At 44.2% G+C, this 17329-nt stretch overlaps 1 protein-coding gene across 8 annotated transcripts in view; it reads right to left on the reverse strand.

The window, feature by feature from the left end:
- The window catches only part of ATPSCKMT (ATP synthase c subunit lysine N-methyltransferase), a 311720-nt gene that overhangs the window by 69306 nt on the left and 225085 nt on the right, over nt 1–17329 (reverse strand). The gene's annotated exons all lie outside the window — the stretch shown is intronic.

Consider the following 17329-nt stretch of genomic DNA (forward strand, 5'->3'; position numbering starts at 1 on the left):
AGGACAGTCTGCTGCACTTCGCCATCAGTGCTGAAATGCTCAGCTCCGAGGAACTCTTTAGGGGTCCAAACATGTGCAAATCACTTGGAGCAAGGTCCAGGCTGTAAGGAGGAAGTGGCAATACCTTCCAACCGAGTTGCTATAATGTGCATGTAGTGCGGTGAGCAGTATGAGGTTGTGCATTGTCCAGGAGAAACATTTTTGGTGGTGGTGAGTCCGCATGCTTTGATGCTCCTTTTGATTCCGAGTGAAATGTGCCCAGGTTTCGTCAAATGTAATGATGTGCTTACATTTTGAAAATGAAAATGTTTGTGAATGATTGTGTTTGCTGTTCCCACATAATGATTAGTCTCTTGTGCAATTTCACAACAGGTTATGAGTTGATTATCAAGGATCCAAGCACTGAATGTTCACAAGAATGACTGCTGTGGGCAGGGAACCACCACGGCCGGGATTGTCACTGACAGACGTACGGCCATCTTTGAAATGTTTACACCATTCAAATGTCTTATTGCAGCTGAGCGTCTCATCACTGTACTGTGTTTGAAGGCTTCTGTAGATATCTGCAGGTTTTATGCCTTTTTTCACAAGAAACTTCATCATCACATGCTGTTCCATGCACCACTAAAACTGTTGTCTGCCATCTTGACTGGCCCGTGACATGTGTGCTGCCCATAAGTAATAGGCCACACGTGCGCTGCCTATCAGTAATAGGCCACACTTGCCACTTACTACTGCATGTAGTACCGCCACGCTAGCATCCCTTTTTATACCTGTAAAGTTAAAACTCCCGGTTTGACTTGAACATCCCTCATAATATACTTAAGCCATTTCAAATGTTTCAATCAGTGTATCAGAACCCTAGCCAAAAATTCCACTGATATCTACAACTCTGGAACAAATTAAAAGTATTGTACACTTTTAAATGTTTTCCCTGCTTTAAAGTGGAACTACACTGCGTCTGAGCACCATAAACCAAAAACACTAATTAATTTTTCTTTTTCAAAATTGTATATTACTATAAAAGAGTTGAAGTAACAACAGACAGGTTAGGAAACCACTGCGAGACATGAGAATATTGCATACAAATGCATGGAACAAGATTTACAGTCAGAATGCAAGCAGAACAAGACCATGGGTGTAGTAAATCCCACAAAAAAAGGGCGGGTATCAAAACAAGGCAAAGTGTGACCAGCCTGGGGTTGAGAAACCCATTACTTAGGCCTCTAGGGGAGCTCCTGGAGGGCACATATTACTCTAGATCAGTAGGGTGCAAAGGGATACAGGGACCAAGCAGTTGCTTACTCCATGGCACCTCTTAGTAGCAAAGTAGGTGTGGCTTACACCAGGTACTCACATGTCTCTTAACAGCCTAACCAGAATCTTGGTTAGACAAAGTGAAAAAGCAATAGGGATAAAAAAAGAGTAATATAAAGATACAGTGGGAAGGAAGGGGGGAGGGAGAGGGGTCCGGGGTGCCCGCCCATGGTCTTGTCTGTAAGAGGGCAAGATCAGGATTGAGGGAAAAGCTCAAGGAGAGGTCAAGAAGATAGGGGGGTGTCATTAAATTCAGGAGGAAGAAACTGGTGCACCCACGGTTGCCATAATTTGGTGTAGTTGTCAGGGACCATCGCGACGCATGGGTCTGCACATGCGTAGGGGTCTGTCAAGACATGCAGGCAGCAGGGCACTAGGACCCAAGCGCACCAGTCATCTATGACAGTGCTGGGCAGGCACTAGGACCTAGGCTGCGCCTGTCAGGTGCAGGGCGGGCTACTTAAACCAGCCCTGCACAGACACTTGTTGCCGAATGGTCTTTCTGTGATTCCTGTTATCTGATACCTGTGTTGTGAGTACTATTGATCCGGATTGTCTGATCTTGCTGCCTTCTCCTATCCTGACCCCCTGGCTTGCCTGACTTCGCTCCTGGATGTTCCCCTTTAGATCTGATTTCCTGTTATTGACCTGGCGTGTGACCCGACCATTCTTTGCCTACTGTTTTGTACAGCACCGACCCCCCGGCTACCGACTCGGCTTGTTTGACTTAGCTTTTGCTCCTCCATCCATCCCTCTAGGACCCCCTGGTCCCCTCACATCAGACTCTCACCCTGCGGGAGCCCCTGACGGACTCCTCTACCACTGGTGGGTATATCCAGTAGTCGCGACCTGGTCTCGGAGTGCTCCAAGTCCATCCCCACCATCAGGGGCTCTGGTGAACAAGTGCTCCGGAACTTAGACTCCGCGCTCTGGGGAAGCCCGACCAGTGGCTTGCTAGAGGTGCTGTCAGGTGGTCCCTTACAGTACCATTCGGCCATGACAGAGTCTGGAGGGAGACCTTCTCCCCTGGAGGACATCTGCAGGCACTTATCGGCCCTGACCTAGGCCGTCACGGCATTACAAAACAAATGCACCCGCCTAGAGAATTGCTTTGAGACCTTGACCACGTCTGATGCTCCTTCCCAGGCCCCGGCCTCTGCCGCCGGTTCTGAGGAAACCCCTGGGCCTGCCACGGGAGCTGCTGCTGCACCCCCTCTGGCTGAACCCGTGTTCCTCTACCAGAACGATTCCGGGGAGACCGTGCGCGTTTTAGAGCTTTCCGGAATTCCTGTCTCCTTTATTTTGACTTACAGCCCCGCGCGTTCACGAACGAGTCAGTTAAAGTGGGGTTCATAATCTCCCTGCTTCAAGACGAACCCCAGGACTGGGCCCATCGATTGATGGAAAACCATGATTCCCATTTGAAATCAGTAAACGATTTTTTCGAAGCCATGGCCATCCTTTATGACGACCCACAGCGGGCAGCTTCCGCTGAATCAGCCCTATACTCACTCCGACAGGGTCGCCGGTCGGCGGAAGAATACGCTTCCGAATTCAGGCGATGGATGGGAGACACGCGCTGGAATGACGCTGCCCTGCGTCACCAATTTCGGGTCGGACTCTCAGAGGCCTTGAAAGACGAACTGGCCCGAGTGGGCCTCCCAGAGTCCCTGGACGATCTAATCTCCCTGGCGATCCAAATCGATCGCAGGTTGCGGGAACACAGGTTTGAGAGGTCTGGCCAGGGTCAGGGAGTTACATGGGCCCCGGTCAGAAGGGCAGGTCAGCTTGCCCCCACGGACAACCAATCATCCGTTCTGGTGGACACCCCGGAGCCCATGCAGTTGGGGATGGCTCGGCATACCCTGTCTCCCAAGGAGCGTCAACGAAGACGATCCAGGAATCTCTGCCTCTATTGTTAGAAGCCGGGCACATGGTACGGTCCTGCCCCGTGAAAGCACGTAAGTCGACTTCTTCAGTTTCTTCTTGTTCTATTGGGAATATGAGTCAGTCCAGTTACTTATCGGTACCCCTCTTCTTTCAGCTCCCAGGAAGAACCGTGGAAACGATGGCTATAATTGACTCAGGGGCATGCAGTTGTTTTTTGGATCTTGATTTTGCACGTCAGCAGGAGATTCCTCTACAGCCCAGAAAATGGGGTCTCAATTTATTTTTAGCTGATGGCTCCCAGATTAGATCAGGGTTAGTAGACCAGGAAAACCCCCCTATTCTTACCATCATAGCGGGTCAACACCGGGAACTCTTACGTTTTGACGCCATCGCGTCACCCCTTTTTCCAGTTATTTTGGGGCTTCCATGGCTACAGGCTCACAACCCCCAAATCAACTGGGAAACCGGGTCAATAAGGTTCCTCTCGAAATATTGTCAGGAACACTGTCACATTTCGGGCCCCAGAACCCCCCAGATTCTCCCGTGCTCAGAGAAAGACCCCAGTTTAGGACAAGTCATTCCAGCGGCCTAACATGGCTATCTAGATGTCTTTAGCAAGCGCGGGGCCGACACCCTGCCTCCTCACCGCCCATACGACTGTCCAATCGATCTTTTGCCCGGTTCCGAGATTCCTTTTGGCCGAATCTTCCCTCTGTCTGAATTAGAATTGGGGGTTCTCAAGGAATACATAGATAAGAATCTTCAAAAAGGGTTTATCCGCCCTTCCACCTCACCAGCAGGAGCAGGGATTTTCTTTGTAGAAAAGAAGGATAAATCCCTAAGACCCTGTGTTGACTACCGTGAATTGAATAGGATCACGATTAAAAATCGCTATCCTTTCCCTCTGGTCCCAGAGCTTTTTCAAAGCTTAAAATACCCAGCTTGCTTCACTAAAATAGATCTAAGGGGGGCATATAATTTGGTTCGCATAAGGGAGGGGGACGAGTGGAAGACTGCATTTTGCACTAGTTTTGGCCACTTCGAGTACCTGGTTATGCCCTTTGGACTCTGCAATGCCCCGGCCACTTTCCAAAATTTTGTCAACGACATATTCAGGGACTACCTTGACATTTTTGTCATTGTGTATCTTGACGATATCTTGATATTTTCACCCTCACTGGAGACTCATAGGGATCATGTGACAAGGGTCCTGGAGTGTTTACACCTGCACGGCCTATACGCCAAAGCTGACAAGTGCAGCTTCGAACAACAGAGTATCTCCTTTTTGGATCTGATCATCTCCACCGCGGGGGTTGCGATGGACCCCCAGAAAGTCGCGGCAATTCTCGATTGGCCAATCCCTACTGACAAGAAGGGCGTCCAGAGGTTCATTGGATTTGCCAACTTCTATAGGAAGTTTATCAAGAACTTTTCAGGTCTGGTCTCCCCTATCACACAGTTAACCAAACAAGGATTCCGCTTCAAATGGACGCCAGAGGCCCAGGCGGCCTTCGAGTCCCTAAAAAGCTTGTTTACCACGGCACCAATTCTGGGCCACCCAGACATGGCACTACCATATGTACTAGAAGTAGACGCATCTGAAAATGCAGTAGGGTCAATTCTGTCCCAGAGGAAGGGCATGAAGGAACTTCTGCACCCGGTGGCATTCTTCTCAAGGAAACTTACCCCGGCCGAGCGAAACTACGACATTGGTGACCGTGAATTATTGGCTATCAAAACCGCTTTGGAGGAATGGAGGTATTTGCTAGAAGGAGCCGCCCACCCGATTTTGATTTTTACAGACCATAAAAATCTGGAATATTTGAGGACGGCAAAACGCCTACGATCACGCCAGGCGAGATGGGCGCTCTTCTTCTCCCGATTCTCATTTCATATTACCTTTAGGCCAGGATCCAAGAACACAAAGCCTGATGCTCTCTCGCACATGTTTGAGGACCCTAAGGAAGAACTCAGACCAGATACCATCCTTTCATCCGGAAACTTTCTGGCCCTCCAGACAGAACTGCGCTCTAAGCTACAGGATGCATCGGTGACTATGCCCATCCCACCGGGGGTACCACTCCTGAACAAAGGGGGACTGATATGGAAAGAGGGGTTGATCGTGGTGCCAGAAGAGGTCCAGACGCGGGTCCTGGAACATTGCCATGATCACCCGATAGCAGGACACTTTGGACTGGCAAAGACCCTTGAGCTGCTTAGACGCACCTTTTGGTGGCCTAACATGGCCGGAGACTGCGAACGGTACATCAAGTCTTGTACCACCTGTCAAAGGAACAAACCACCTAGAAGCAAGGCCTGGGGGCTATTACGCCCATTACCCATACCTGTTCGTTCTTGGCAAATGATTGCTATGGACTTCATAGTTGAGCTTCCTCCGTCCCAGGGCCATACTGCAATCTTCGTGGTTATCGACCGCCTATCTAAAATGGCCCATTTCTTGCCCCTGAAGAGCACCCCATCGGCGTTGGAGACCGCTCAGATATTCGTTCGAGAAGTGGTCAGGCTGCATGGGGTCCCGGAAGACATTGTGTTGGACCGAGGAGTCCAATTTACCTCTAAATTCTGGAAGGCCTTATGTAAGGCACTTGGCATCAAACTGGCTCTCTCCTCTGCGTTTCATCCTCAGACCAACGGGCAGACAGAAAGGACCAATCAGACCCTGGAACAATATTTAAGATGCTATACGTCCTTCCTACAGGACGATTGGCTGACGCTCCTGCCTTTGGCGGAATTCGCATATAATAATGCAAATCATTCAGCCACGGGACAATCCCCGTTTTTTGCAAACTATGGGTTTCACCCCACCTTCTTGCCCGATTTGGTAGCCGAGAGTGCAGTCCCAGCCACCCAAAACACTATCAGTTTTTTGTCAAGCAATAATAAATTACTTCAGGAAGCTAAGGCCTAGGAAGACAATAAGAAGGCCTTTGACAAGAAGCGAAGGGGGGAACTGGTGCTGCAACCTGGGGATAAAGTATGGTTGGCAACAACAAATCTGAAGATGTTATGTCCCTCAAAGAAACTAGGACCCAAATTATTGGGGCCATTTCGCATCAAACGCATGATTAATAAGGTGGCATACGAGCTCATTCTTCCGGAAACCTTTAAGATTCACCCGGTGTTTCACGTCTCTCTGCTAAAACCAGTTGTCCCAGATCCATTTCCGGACCGAGAATCCAGACCCCCTGAAGCCATCACCATTGAGGAACAAGAGGAATTCGAAGTGGAAGCAATCCTAAATTGCCGAAGGAGGGGAGGCCAGACCCAATTCTTGATCAAATGGAAAGGCTATGGTCCAGAGGAGAACTCTTGGGAACCAGCCCAAAATGTCCATGCCCCTAGACTCATCTGGGAGTTCCATCGTAGCCACCCACAGAGGAGAGATCAGTTGGGCACCCGGAGGATGCCCATGGGGGGGGCAATGTCAGGGACCATCGCGACACATGGGTCTGCACATGCGTAGGGGTCTGTCAAGACATGCAGGCAGCAGGGCACTAGGACCCAGGCGCACCAGTCATCTATGACAGTGCTGGGCAGGCACTAGGACCTAGGCTGCGCCTGTCAGGTGCAGGGCGGGCTACTTAAACCAGCCCTGCACAGACACTTGTTGCCGAATGGTCTCTCTGCGATTCCTGTTATCTGATACCTGTGTTGTGAGTACTATTGATCCGGATTGTCTGACCTTGCTGCCTTCTCCTATCCTGACCCCCTGGCTTGCCTGACTTCGCTCCTGGATGTTCCCCTTTAGATCTGATCTCCTGTTATTGACCTGGCGTGTGACCCGACCATTCTTTGCCTACTGTTTTGTACCGCACCGACCCACCGGCTACCGATTCGACTTGTTTGACTTAGCTTTCGCTCCTCCATGCATCCATCCATTTCTCTAGGACCCCCTGGTCCCCTCACATCAGACTCTCACCCTGTGGGAGCCCCTGGCGGACTCCTCACCACTGGTGGGTATATCCAGTAGTCGCGACCTGGTCTCTGAGTGCTCCAAGTCCATCCCCACCATCAGGGGCTCTGGTGAACAAGTGCTCCGGAACTTAGACTCCGCGCTCTGGGGAAGCCCGACCAGTGGGTTGCTAGAGGTGCTGTCAGGTGGTCCCTTACAGTAGTATTCGATCATGTCTAGTAAGACCACCTCCAATTTAACATGGATCATAGCCTTAGTGACTCTGTTTTTAGTTTCCACAATGTTTAGAGAGCTAGTCTTGCAGGCTTTCACAATAGTTTGCTGGCAGCTGTGCTCACCTGGAGGAATAGTTTGTGTTCAACCAGGTTAAGCTGTAAGGTTGTATGTTCAGAAGGGCTGAGTGAAGATTTGGAAGTAGTTCAGTAGCCATTAAAGTTGAGATGATCCTGTACGCGGTTTAGGTGTTTTGATAGCAGCTAGAACTTTGTCTAGGGTGATGGGGCGATCAAGTTAATCCTGCTGAGTCGTGGAGAGGGATGGAAGAAATGACACGGACAATAGAGAGTCTTCCGTAGACGGGTAAAAGTGGCCTTTGGCTTTGTAAAGTTGGAAAAGATGCAGAATATATATGAAGGACCATGTATGTTGACTAGTTGAGGCAATTTATGCTGATGATCAAGGTTACGAAGAGTGAGGTCGATGATCTACTTGTTAGCCTTAGTGTAATATTTATGTACTGCGTGAAGAACATTTTTGCACGATTCTACTAGAAATAAGTCCCCTTTAAATCCAGTGGATAGACTTCTTCTCTCTTCCTTAATAACCAAAAAAAGAACACCAGTGTCACACGTCACCAGAAGTGATAAATAAGATGCGGGCTTACCAGATATACAAGACCCCCTTATTCAGAGTGGTCTCCTGGATCTCCTTCTCAGACCCATAGCTTTTATGACAATACACACATATAAAGAGGAATTACTCAAATTAGTTGATGCAAAAATGAATACACCCCACAACAAAAACTACTACATGTAGTATTGTGTATGACCTCCATGACTTGTAAGGACAGCAGCAAGTCTTCTAGGCATGGAATAAACAAGTTGGCGACTATTGCAACATCTATCTTTTTCCATTCTTTTTCCCTCTTTTGGAGCCTGGAAGCTTTATGGAGAGTGATGCTCAACGTGTCTCTTCAGAATTCCCCATAGGTGTTCAATTGGGTTCAGGTCAGGAGACACACTTGGCCACTGAATCACTTTCACCCTGTTCTTCTTCAGAAATGCAACAGTGGCCTTAGATTTGTGTTTTGGACCATTGTCACGTTGGAAAAGTGCTCAATGACCAAGGGCAGGGAGTAATGGTAGCATCTTCTCTTTCAATATAGAACAGTACATCTGTGAATTCATGATACCATCAATGAAATGCAGCTCCCTGACACCAGCAGCACTCATGCAGCCCCACAAAAGGACACTGCTATAGTATATTGTGTGATATATATATATATATATATATATATATATCACACAATATACTATAGCAGTGTCCTTTTATATATATATATATTGAAGATATTGAAACACATACTGTTCATTCTTGGACAGGCCAGTGACAAGTTCACTTTACACATCAAAAGAACTCTTTGTTATGTTAATTTTATGCAAGGTCACCTTGGTATTTGGGGAATAGCCTATTTATCTAATTAGACATTTCAAAGGGTATGGTAATTAGACTCAAGGGGGTATTCATGGAAAATGGTGAAAGGGTGACTTGTGTACCTGTTAAAACACTATAGTGGCCTTAATTGTTATTTACAGTAATGACAAGTGAAGTATTTTCATGTAAGATCAAAAGTGTTTTGTCAGCCAATCAGAAACCCCTACAGTAAACTGTATATCAAGTGAAGTTTTTTTGGCTGGGAGAGAGCTTCTGCCTTTCATTAATATGGAAGCACAGGTATAGATCATAACTTGTATTATTGCACGCATGGAAGCTACCTAGGTGCATATTATAAATTGGACATATGCTGGACGGTGTAGTATCTCCATGTTTGATATGAAGTATCTTAAATGGGACTCTGAGGACTGTTGTTCATTGTAATATTTACAAGTATTATAGATTGGATTTTTGTCATCTGTTACAAATATCTTTATCCGAATAAATGCATCTCTCTGGAAAAGAACTGGACTAGTTGCTGTGGGAAAATACATTTATAAATAAATCATCCTCCTAATTACTATAAGACAACAACTGCCACCACCATATTTTTTTTGTACTCCTCACCTTTGCTACACCATACAGTTTTAAAGCCATCAGTTCCTAAAACATTTATCCTGGTCTTATCACTCCAGAGTACAGAGTCCCAGTAATCTTTTCAGCATGAGACCTTGCAAGTTCTAGGCTGGGATTTTTTGTGCATGGGCTTTAGGACAGGCTTCTGTTGTGGACCACACCCATGCATGCCATTTCTCTTCAGTGTAGGCCATATTGTGTCACGGGAAACAATCACCACAGTTTGGCTTTCTGATTCTAAGCTAACTGCAGTAAACTTGCATGGCAATTTTCTTCGACCTGTATCACCAGCAGATGCTTCTGTCGAGTTGTTAACTTCTGGACATCTCTGTGGGACAGATGCAGTTCCATCTTTGTTTAATTTTTGTACCACTTTTGCTACAGTATTCTGACTGATAAGCAAAGCTTTGCTGACCTTCTTGTAGCCTTCACCTTTCTTTCAGGCCTTGTGACATTTCTCTTCCATGTGGTGCCATTTCTGACAGCATGAAATGGGAAGTAACGCCCTTTTATAATCAACTGTCTGCTGAACACCTGTTTAATAATTAGACTCACCTGTAGTTGAATTCTTGTTAATTAGGATTTTGTTGTCTACAACTTAGCTTTGTTCCTAAGACTTTCATTGGCGTGTATTCATTTTTGCAACATGGTCTTGAATGAATTTGTTAGGAAAAATACTTTTTTTGTGTGTGCAAATAACAAATCATGTTTGCAATCAATGGCCAGCCTTTGTGGGAGTATGTTGTAGTATAGTGTCCCATAGAAAATGTTGATTCTGAAAGGAAAGTAAAGGTTTTCTGACAAATCAGTTGGGGCCAAAAATTGGGTAAGACCTCCTGCGCTTAAATGGAGAAAAACACTAAAAAGAAGCTGCTGTCACCTGACCTGACTTCACTAGGTAAAATGCAATAGTAAAAAAAAAATGGTGTAGCGCTAGCAATATGATACAGATAAAAATGACATAAAATAAACATAAACAGCAAAAATATATATATAAAATGCATGAAAAATTAAGTGAACATTCAATGTGCTGATCCAATCGGATCTAATAAAGTGCTACTGATAGTGAACAGGTAAAACCTGTAGCCATAAAAGTGGCGCTCTTTTTTTAGTAGGTTTTTATATTTTATATTTCATCCCGTTATTTAAGCATGGGGCGTGTTGCCCGAACTGCGCTTTGGGCCTCCGGTACATATTTGGCATTTTTTATTATTATTTTAATTTTTTCACATCTCATTGTTTTATATATTTTATTACGATCCTTTTTAGGGATAAGCTCTAATATTTGCAAATTTCTATGGCCACTTTTTTATATTTTTATTTTCCATTATTTATTATTTCTTACTTATTTATCAATATATTATTATATTTTCATACTCTTCTATTATATTATCATATTTCCATATTTTTGTATTTAATTGTTTTGTCTATGGTGTTCATTCATTTTATGTATGACCGTCATTTTATCACCATTTTTTAACATTATCAGAATTATGTATCCACATTTTCATATGCCTTGGTTCACTGCTGGTGGATTGGAACATGAGGAGATCTCTGTTTTTCCCTGTCCTCCCACTTACAGTCAGGTCCATAAATATTGGGACAGCGACACAATTCTAACATTTGCGGCTCTATACACCACCACAATGGATTTGAAATTAAACTAACAATATGTGCTTTAACTGCAGACTATCAGCTTTAATTTGAGGGTATTTACATCCAAATCAGGTGAACGGTGTAGGAATTACAACAGTTTGCATATGTGCCTCCCACTTGTTAAGGGACCAAAAGTAATGGGACAGAATAATAATCATAAATCAAACTTTCACTTTTTAATACTTGGTTGCAAATCCTTTGCAGTCAATTACAGCCTGAAATCTGGAACGCATAGACATCACCAGATGCTGGGTTTCATCCCTGGTGATGCTCTGCCAAGCCTCTACTGCAATTGTTTTCAGTTCCTGCTTGTTCTTGGGGCATTTTCCCTTCAGTTTTGTCTTCAGCAAGTGAAATGCATGCTCAATCGGATTCAGGTCAGGTGATTGACTTGGCCATTGCATAACATTCCACTTCTTTCCCTTAAAAAACTCTTTGGTTGCTTTTGCAGTATGCTTTGGGTCATTGTCCATCTGCACTGTGAAGCAGCGTCCAATGCGTTCTGAAGCATTTGGCTGAATATGAGCAGATAATATTGCCTGAAACACTTCCGAATTCATCCTGCTGCTTTTGTCAGCAGTCACATCATCAATAAATACAAGAGAACCAGTTCCATTGGCAGCTATACATGCCCACGCCATGACACTACCACCACCATGCTTCACTGATGAGGAAGTATGCTTAGGATCATGAGCAGTTCCTTTCCTTCACCATACTCTTCTCTTCCCATCACTCTGGTACAAGTTGATCTTAGTCTCATCTGTCCATAGAATGTTGTTCCAGAACTGTGAAGGTTTGGCAAATTCTAATCTGGCCTTCCTGTTTTTGAGGCTCACCAATGGTTTACATCTTGTGGTGAACCCTCTTTATTCACTCTGGTGAAATCTTCTCTTGATTGTTGACATACATACACCTACCTCCTGGAGAGTGTTCTTGATCTGGCCAACTGTTGTGAAGGGTGTTTTCTTCACCAGGGAAAGAATTCTTCGGTCATCCACCACAGTTGTTTTCCGTGGTCTTCCGGGTTTTTTGGTGTTGCTGAGCTAACTGGTGTGTTCCTTCTTTTTAAGAATGTTCCAAACAGTTGTTTTGGCCACACCTAATGTTTTTGCTATCTCTCTGATGGGTTTGTTTTGTTTTTTCAGCCTAATGATGGCTTGCTTCACTGATAGTGACAGCTCTTTGGATCTCATCTTGAGAGTTGACAGCAACAGATTCCAAATGCAAATAGCACACTTGAAATGAACTCTGGACCTTTTATCTGCTCATTGTAATTGGGATAATGAGGTAATAACACACACCTGGCCAGGGAACAGCTGAGAAGCCAATTGTCCCATTACTTTTGGTCCCTTAACAAGTGGGAGGCACATATGCAAACTGTTGTAATTCCTACACCGTTCACCTGATTTGGATGTAAATACCCTCAAATTAAAGCTGACAGTCTGCAGTTAAAGCACATCTTGTTCGTTTCATTTCAAATCCATTGTGGTGGTGTATAGAGCCAAAAATGTTAGAATTGTGTTGCTGTCTCAATATTTATGGACCTGACTGTATATATTACTATTTATCGCATTGCCCACTTAGTGGGAGTGACAGGAGATCGTCCTTGGTTTATTCCCTGTTGTTTTTCTTTTTTCTATTCTCCAGCAACACTGCTCCCTGGTGTGTCAGCATTTCCCATGTAATTTGGTTTGGGCTACGGCAAGATGGCCGCCATGCTTACACGCATGCGGCCTTCGGCAAAATGGCCGCTGTCATTTCATTTTTTCATTGGTTGATTAGCCTTACACACAGTATATAAGGCTTTCGAGATCACCGGTGGGCGTATACCCTGAGGAAGGCACGTTGTCGTGACGCAACGCGTTGGTACATTAGTTCCGGTGACGCAACTCTGGTTGGACGCCATTTTGGGCTCTATCTGAGGATCCATGCAGTACATGCATACTAAGTGGTGGCAATGCAATGTTTTCTACTTCTGCATGTGAGTGGGCAATTTTAACTTAATATTTGATAATCAATAAATGTATTACACTATGGAGGATGTTCTGTGCTTATGTCTTTGATGGTATGGCTCTGTGGGGAGTGTAACCTGAGATTACTAGTGGGAAAGGACCCTATGCAACATCTTGGTCTGGACGTGGCATCGTGGTGAGAGTCATAAGGCGAGCTGGCCCTTGTGGTCACTGCTTGGAGGTGAGGGGGCATTTATGCCATTTAGGATTCCTGTCACCCAGTTTGAAGATCACCGATCATGAGCACTTAGCTGTTTGCTTACAGTCATTCTGCGTTTTGGATCTCTACAATGAATACATGTACTTGTGTGTTGACATATAGTGCTTTCTGGACATTTATATGTTTGCATGTGCATTTACTATAGTCTATGGGAGTAATTACATTATCTACTATCGTATTGGTCATCTATGTTGTGTCTTCACCCCCTGAGGGGTCACTTAATTATATACCATCAGTCCCCCATGTGGACAGGGGGCAGCTGGTTTGTTGGTTTTTTCCATCTGGGAAAAGGGTCCACTTTTATGGCTACAGGTTTTACCTGTTCACTATCAGCAGCACTTTATTAGATCCGATTGGATCAGCACATTGAATGTTCACTTAATTTTTCATGCATTGTATATATATATTTTTGCTGTTTATTCGGGGATCGAAAGTTTGGGCACCCCAGCTAAAAATTTGTATTAATGTGCATAAAGAAGCCAAGGAAAGATGGAAAAATCTCCAAAAGGCATCAAATTACAGATTAGACATTCTTATAATATATCAACAAAAGTTAGATTTTATTTCCATCATTTACACTTTCAAAATAACAGAAAACAAAAAAATGGTGTCTGCAAAAGTTTGGGCACCCTGCAGAATTTATAGCATGAACTGCCCCCTTTGCAAAGCTGAGACCTGCCAGTGTCATGGATTGTTCTCACTCATCGTCTGGGAAGACTGGGTTATGTCAATCTCAAAGGTTTTAAATGGCCAAACTCATCTGACCTTGCCCCAACAATCAGCACCATGGGTTCTTCTAAGCAGTTGTCTAGAAAACTGAAAATAGTTGACGCTCACAAAGCTGGAGAAGGCTATAAGAAGATAGCAAAGCGTTTTCAGATGTCAATATCCTCTGTTCAGAATGTAATTAAGAAATGGCAGTCATCAGGAACAGTGGAAGTTAAAGCAAGATCTGGAAGACCAAGAAAGATACAGAACAGGATTGTGCGAAAAACAATTCAAAACCCACGTTTGACTGCACGATCCCTCCAGAAAGATCTGGCAGACACTGGAGTTGTGGTACACTATTCCACTATAAAAAGATACTTGTACAAATATGGTCTTCATGGAAGAGTCATCAGAAGAAAACCTCTTCTACATCCTCACCACAAAAATCATCATTTGAACTTTGCAAATGAACATATAGACAAGCCTGATGCATTTTGGAAACAAGTTCTGTGGACCGATGAGGTTAAAATTGAACTTTTTGGCCGGAATGAGCAAAGGTATGTTTGGAGAAGAAGGGGCACAGAATTTAATGAAAAGAACCTCTGTCCAACTGTTAAGCATGGGGTTGGATCAATCATGCTTTGGGGTTGTGTTGCAGCCAGTGGCACAGGGAACATCTCACGAATAGAAGGAAAAATGGATTCAATAAAATTTCAGCAAATTTTGGATGGTAACTTGATGCCATCTGTGAAAAAGCTGAAGTTAAAGAGAGGATGGCTTCTACAAATGGATAATGATCCTAAACACACCTCGAAAATCCACGGGGGATTACATCAAGAGGCGTAAACTGAAGGTTTTGCCATGGCCTTCACAATCTCCTGACCTCAACATAATTGAAAATCTATGGATAGACCTTAAAAGAGCAGTGCGTGACAGACAGCCCAGAAATCTCAAAGAACTGGAAGACTTTTGTAAGGAAGAATGGGCAAAGATACCTCAAACAAGAACTGAAAGACTTTTGGCTGGCTACAAAAAGCGTTTACAAGCTGTGATACTTGCCAAAGGGGGCAGTACAAGATATTAACTCTGCAGGGTGCCCAAACTTTTGCAGACGCCATTTTTTCCCCCCGGTTATTTTGAAAGTGTAAATGATGGAAATAAAATCTAACTTTTGTTGACATATTTAGAGATGAGCGAATTATTCAAAAATTCGATTCGGCTGATTCGCCGAATTTGCGGAATAAATTTGATTTGATGCGAATTTATTCGCTGCGAATTTAACTTATTAAAAGGGTTTCTAGGCTTCAGAGAGCCTTTATATTAGTGCAGAACACTGCACCTTTAATTTAAATGCCCTTGGAGTCTGCTGGGGAAGAAGAAGAAGAAGAAGAAGAGGATGAGGATGAGGATGAAGAAGAAGAAGAAGAAGATGAGGATGAGAATGAAGAAGAAGAAGAAGAGGATGAAGATGAAGAAGAAGAAGAGGATGAGGATGAAGAAGAAGAAGAGGATGAGGATGAAGAAGAAGATGAGGATGAAGAAGAAGAAGAAGAAGAAGAAGAAGAAGAAGAAGAGGATGAGGATGAAGAAGAAGAAGAGGATGAGGAAGAAGAAGAAGAAGAGGATGAGGAAGATGAGGAAGAAGAAGAGGATGAGGATGAAGAAGATGAGGAAGAAGAAGAAGAGGATGAGGATGAAGAAGAAGAAGAGGATGAGGATGAAGAAGAGGATGAGGATGAGGAAGAAGAAGAAGACGATGAGGATGAAGAAGAAGAAGAAGATGAGGATGAGGATGAAGAAGAAGATGAGGATGAAGAAGAAGAAGAAGAAGAGGATGAGGATGAAGAAGAAGAAGAGGACGAGGATGAGGAAGAAGAAGAAGAAGAAGAAGAAGAGGATGAGGATGAAGAAGAAGAAGAGGATGAGGATGAAGAAGAAGAAGAAGATGAGGATGAAGAAGAAGAAGAGGAAGAAGAAGAAGAGGATGAGGATGAAGAAGAAGAAGAGGATGAGGATGAAGAAGAAGAGGATGAGGAAGAAGAAGAAGAGGATGAGGATGAGGAAGAAGAAGAAGAGGATGAGGATGAAGAAGAAGAGGATGAGGATGAAGAAGAAGAAGAGGATGAAGAAGAAGAAGAAGAAGAGGATGAAGAAGAGGAAGAAGAAGAGGATGAGGAAGAGGAAGAAGAAGAGGATGAGGATGAAGAAGAAGAGGATGAGGAAGAAGAAGAAGAAGAAGAGGATGAGGATGAGGAAGAAGAAGAAGAGGATGAGGAAGAAGAAGAAGAGGATGAGGATGAAGAAGAAGAAGAGGATGAGGATGAAGAAGAAGAAGAGGATGAGGAAGAAGAAGAAGAAGAGGATGAGGATGAAGAAGAAGAAGAAGAGGATGAAGATGAAGAAGAAGAAGAAGAAGAAGAGGATGAGGATGAGGAAGAAGAAGAAGAAGAGGATGAGGAAGAAGAAGAAGAAGAAGAAGAAGAGGATGAAGAAGAAGAAGATGAGGAAGAAGAAGAAGAAGAAGAAGAGGATGAGGATGAAGAAGAAAGAGGATGAGGAAGAAGAAGAAGAAGAAGAAGAGGATGAGGATGATGATGAAGAAGAGGATGAGGATGAAGAAGAGGATGAGGATGAAGAAGAAGAGGATGATGGTGAGGAAGAAGAAGAGGATGAGGATGAAGAAGAGGATGAGGATGAAGAAGAAGAAGAAGAGGATGATGGTGAGGAAGAAGAAGAGGATGAGCATGACGAAGAAGAAGAAGAGGAAGATGAGGATGAAGAAGAAGAGGATGAGGATGATGAAGAAGAAGAAGAGGATGAGGATGAAGAAGAAGAGGATGAAGAAGAAGAGAATGAGGATGAAGAAGAGGATGAGGATGAAGAAGAAGAAGAAGAGGATGAGGATGAAGAAGAAGAGGATGAGGATGAAGAAGAAGAAGAAGAAGAGGATGAGGATGAAGAAGAAGAAGAAGAAGAAGAAGTAGGATGAAAATAAGAAGAATTCCAGTACAGCAAAAAGTGTATCTGCAGAGAGCTCCGCTATTTCTGACAGTTCTCTGACAGTTCCTTCACATTTACAGCGGTTGAAACATTGTATCTATTTGTTTCCGAATAAAAACATCTGTATCCTAAATGGAAACAAATAGATACAATGTTTCAACCGCTGTAAATGTGAAGGAACTGTCAGAGAACTGTCAGAAATAGCGGAGCTCTCTGCAGGGACACTTTTTGCCGGCTGTAGAAGGGATGAAAATTGGCCGATCGGGGAAAATTCGATTCGTGCATCCGAAGTATGCTAATTTT

The sequence above is a fragment of the Staurois parvus genome, unplaced genomic scaffold (genome assembly GCF_062004578.1).
Source record: "Staurois parvus isolate SC_StPar_1 unplaced genomic scaffold, SC_StPar_1.0 ptg000257l, whole genome shotgun sequence".
Taxonomy (NCBI): Eukaryota; Metazoa; Chordata; class Amphibia; order Anura; family Ranidae; genus Staurois; species Staurois parvus.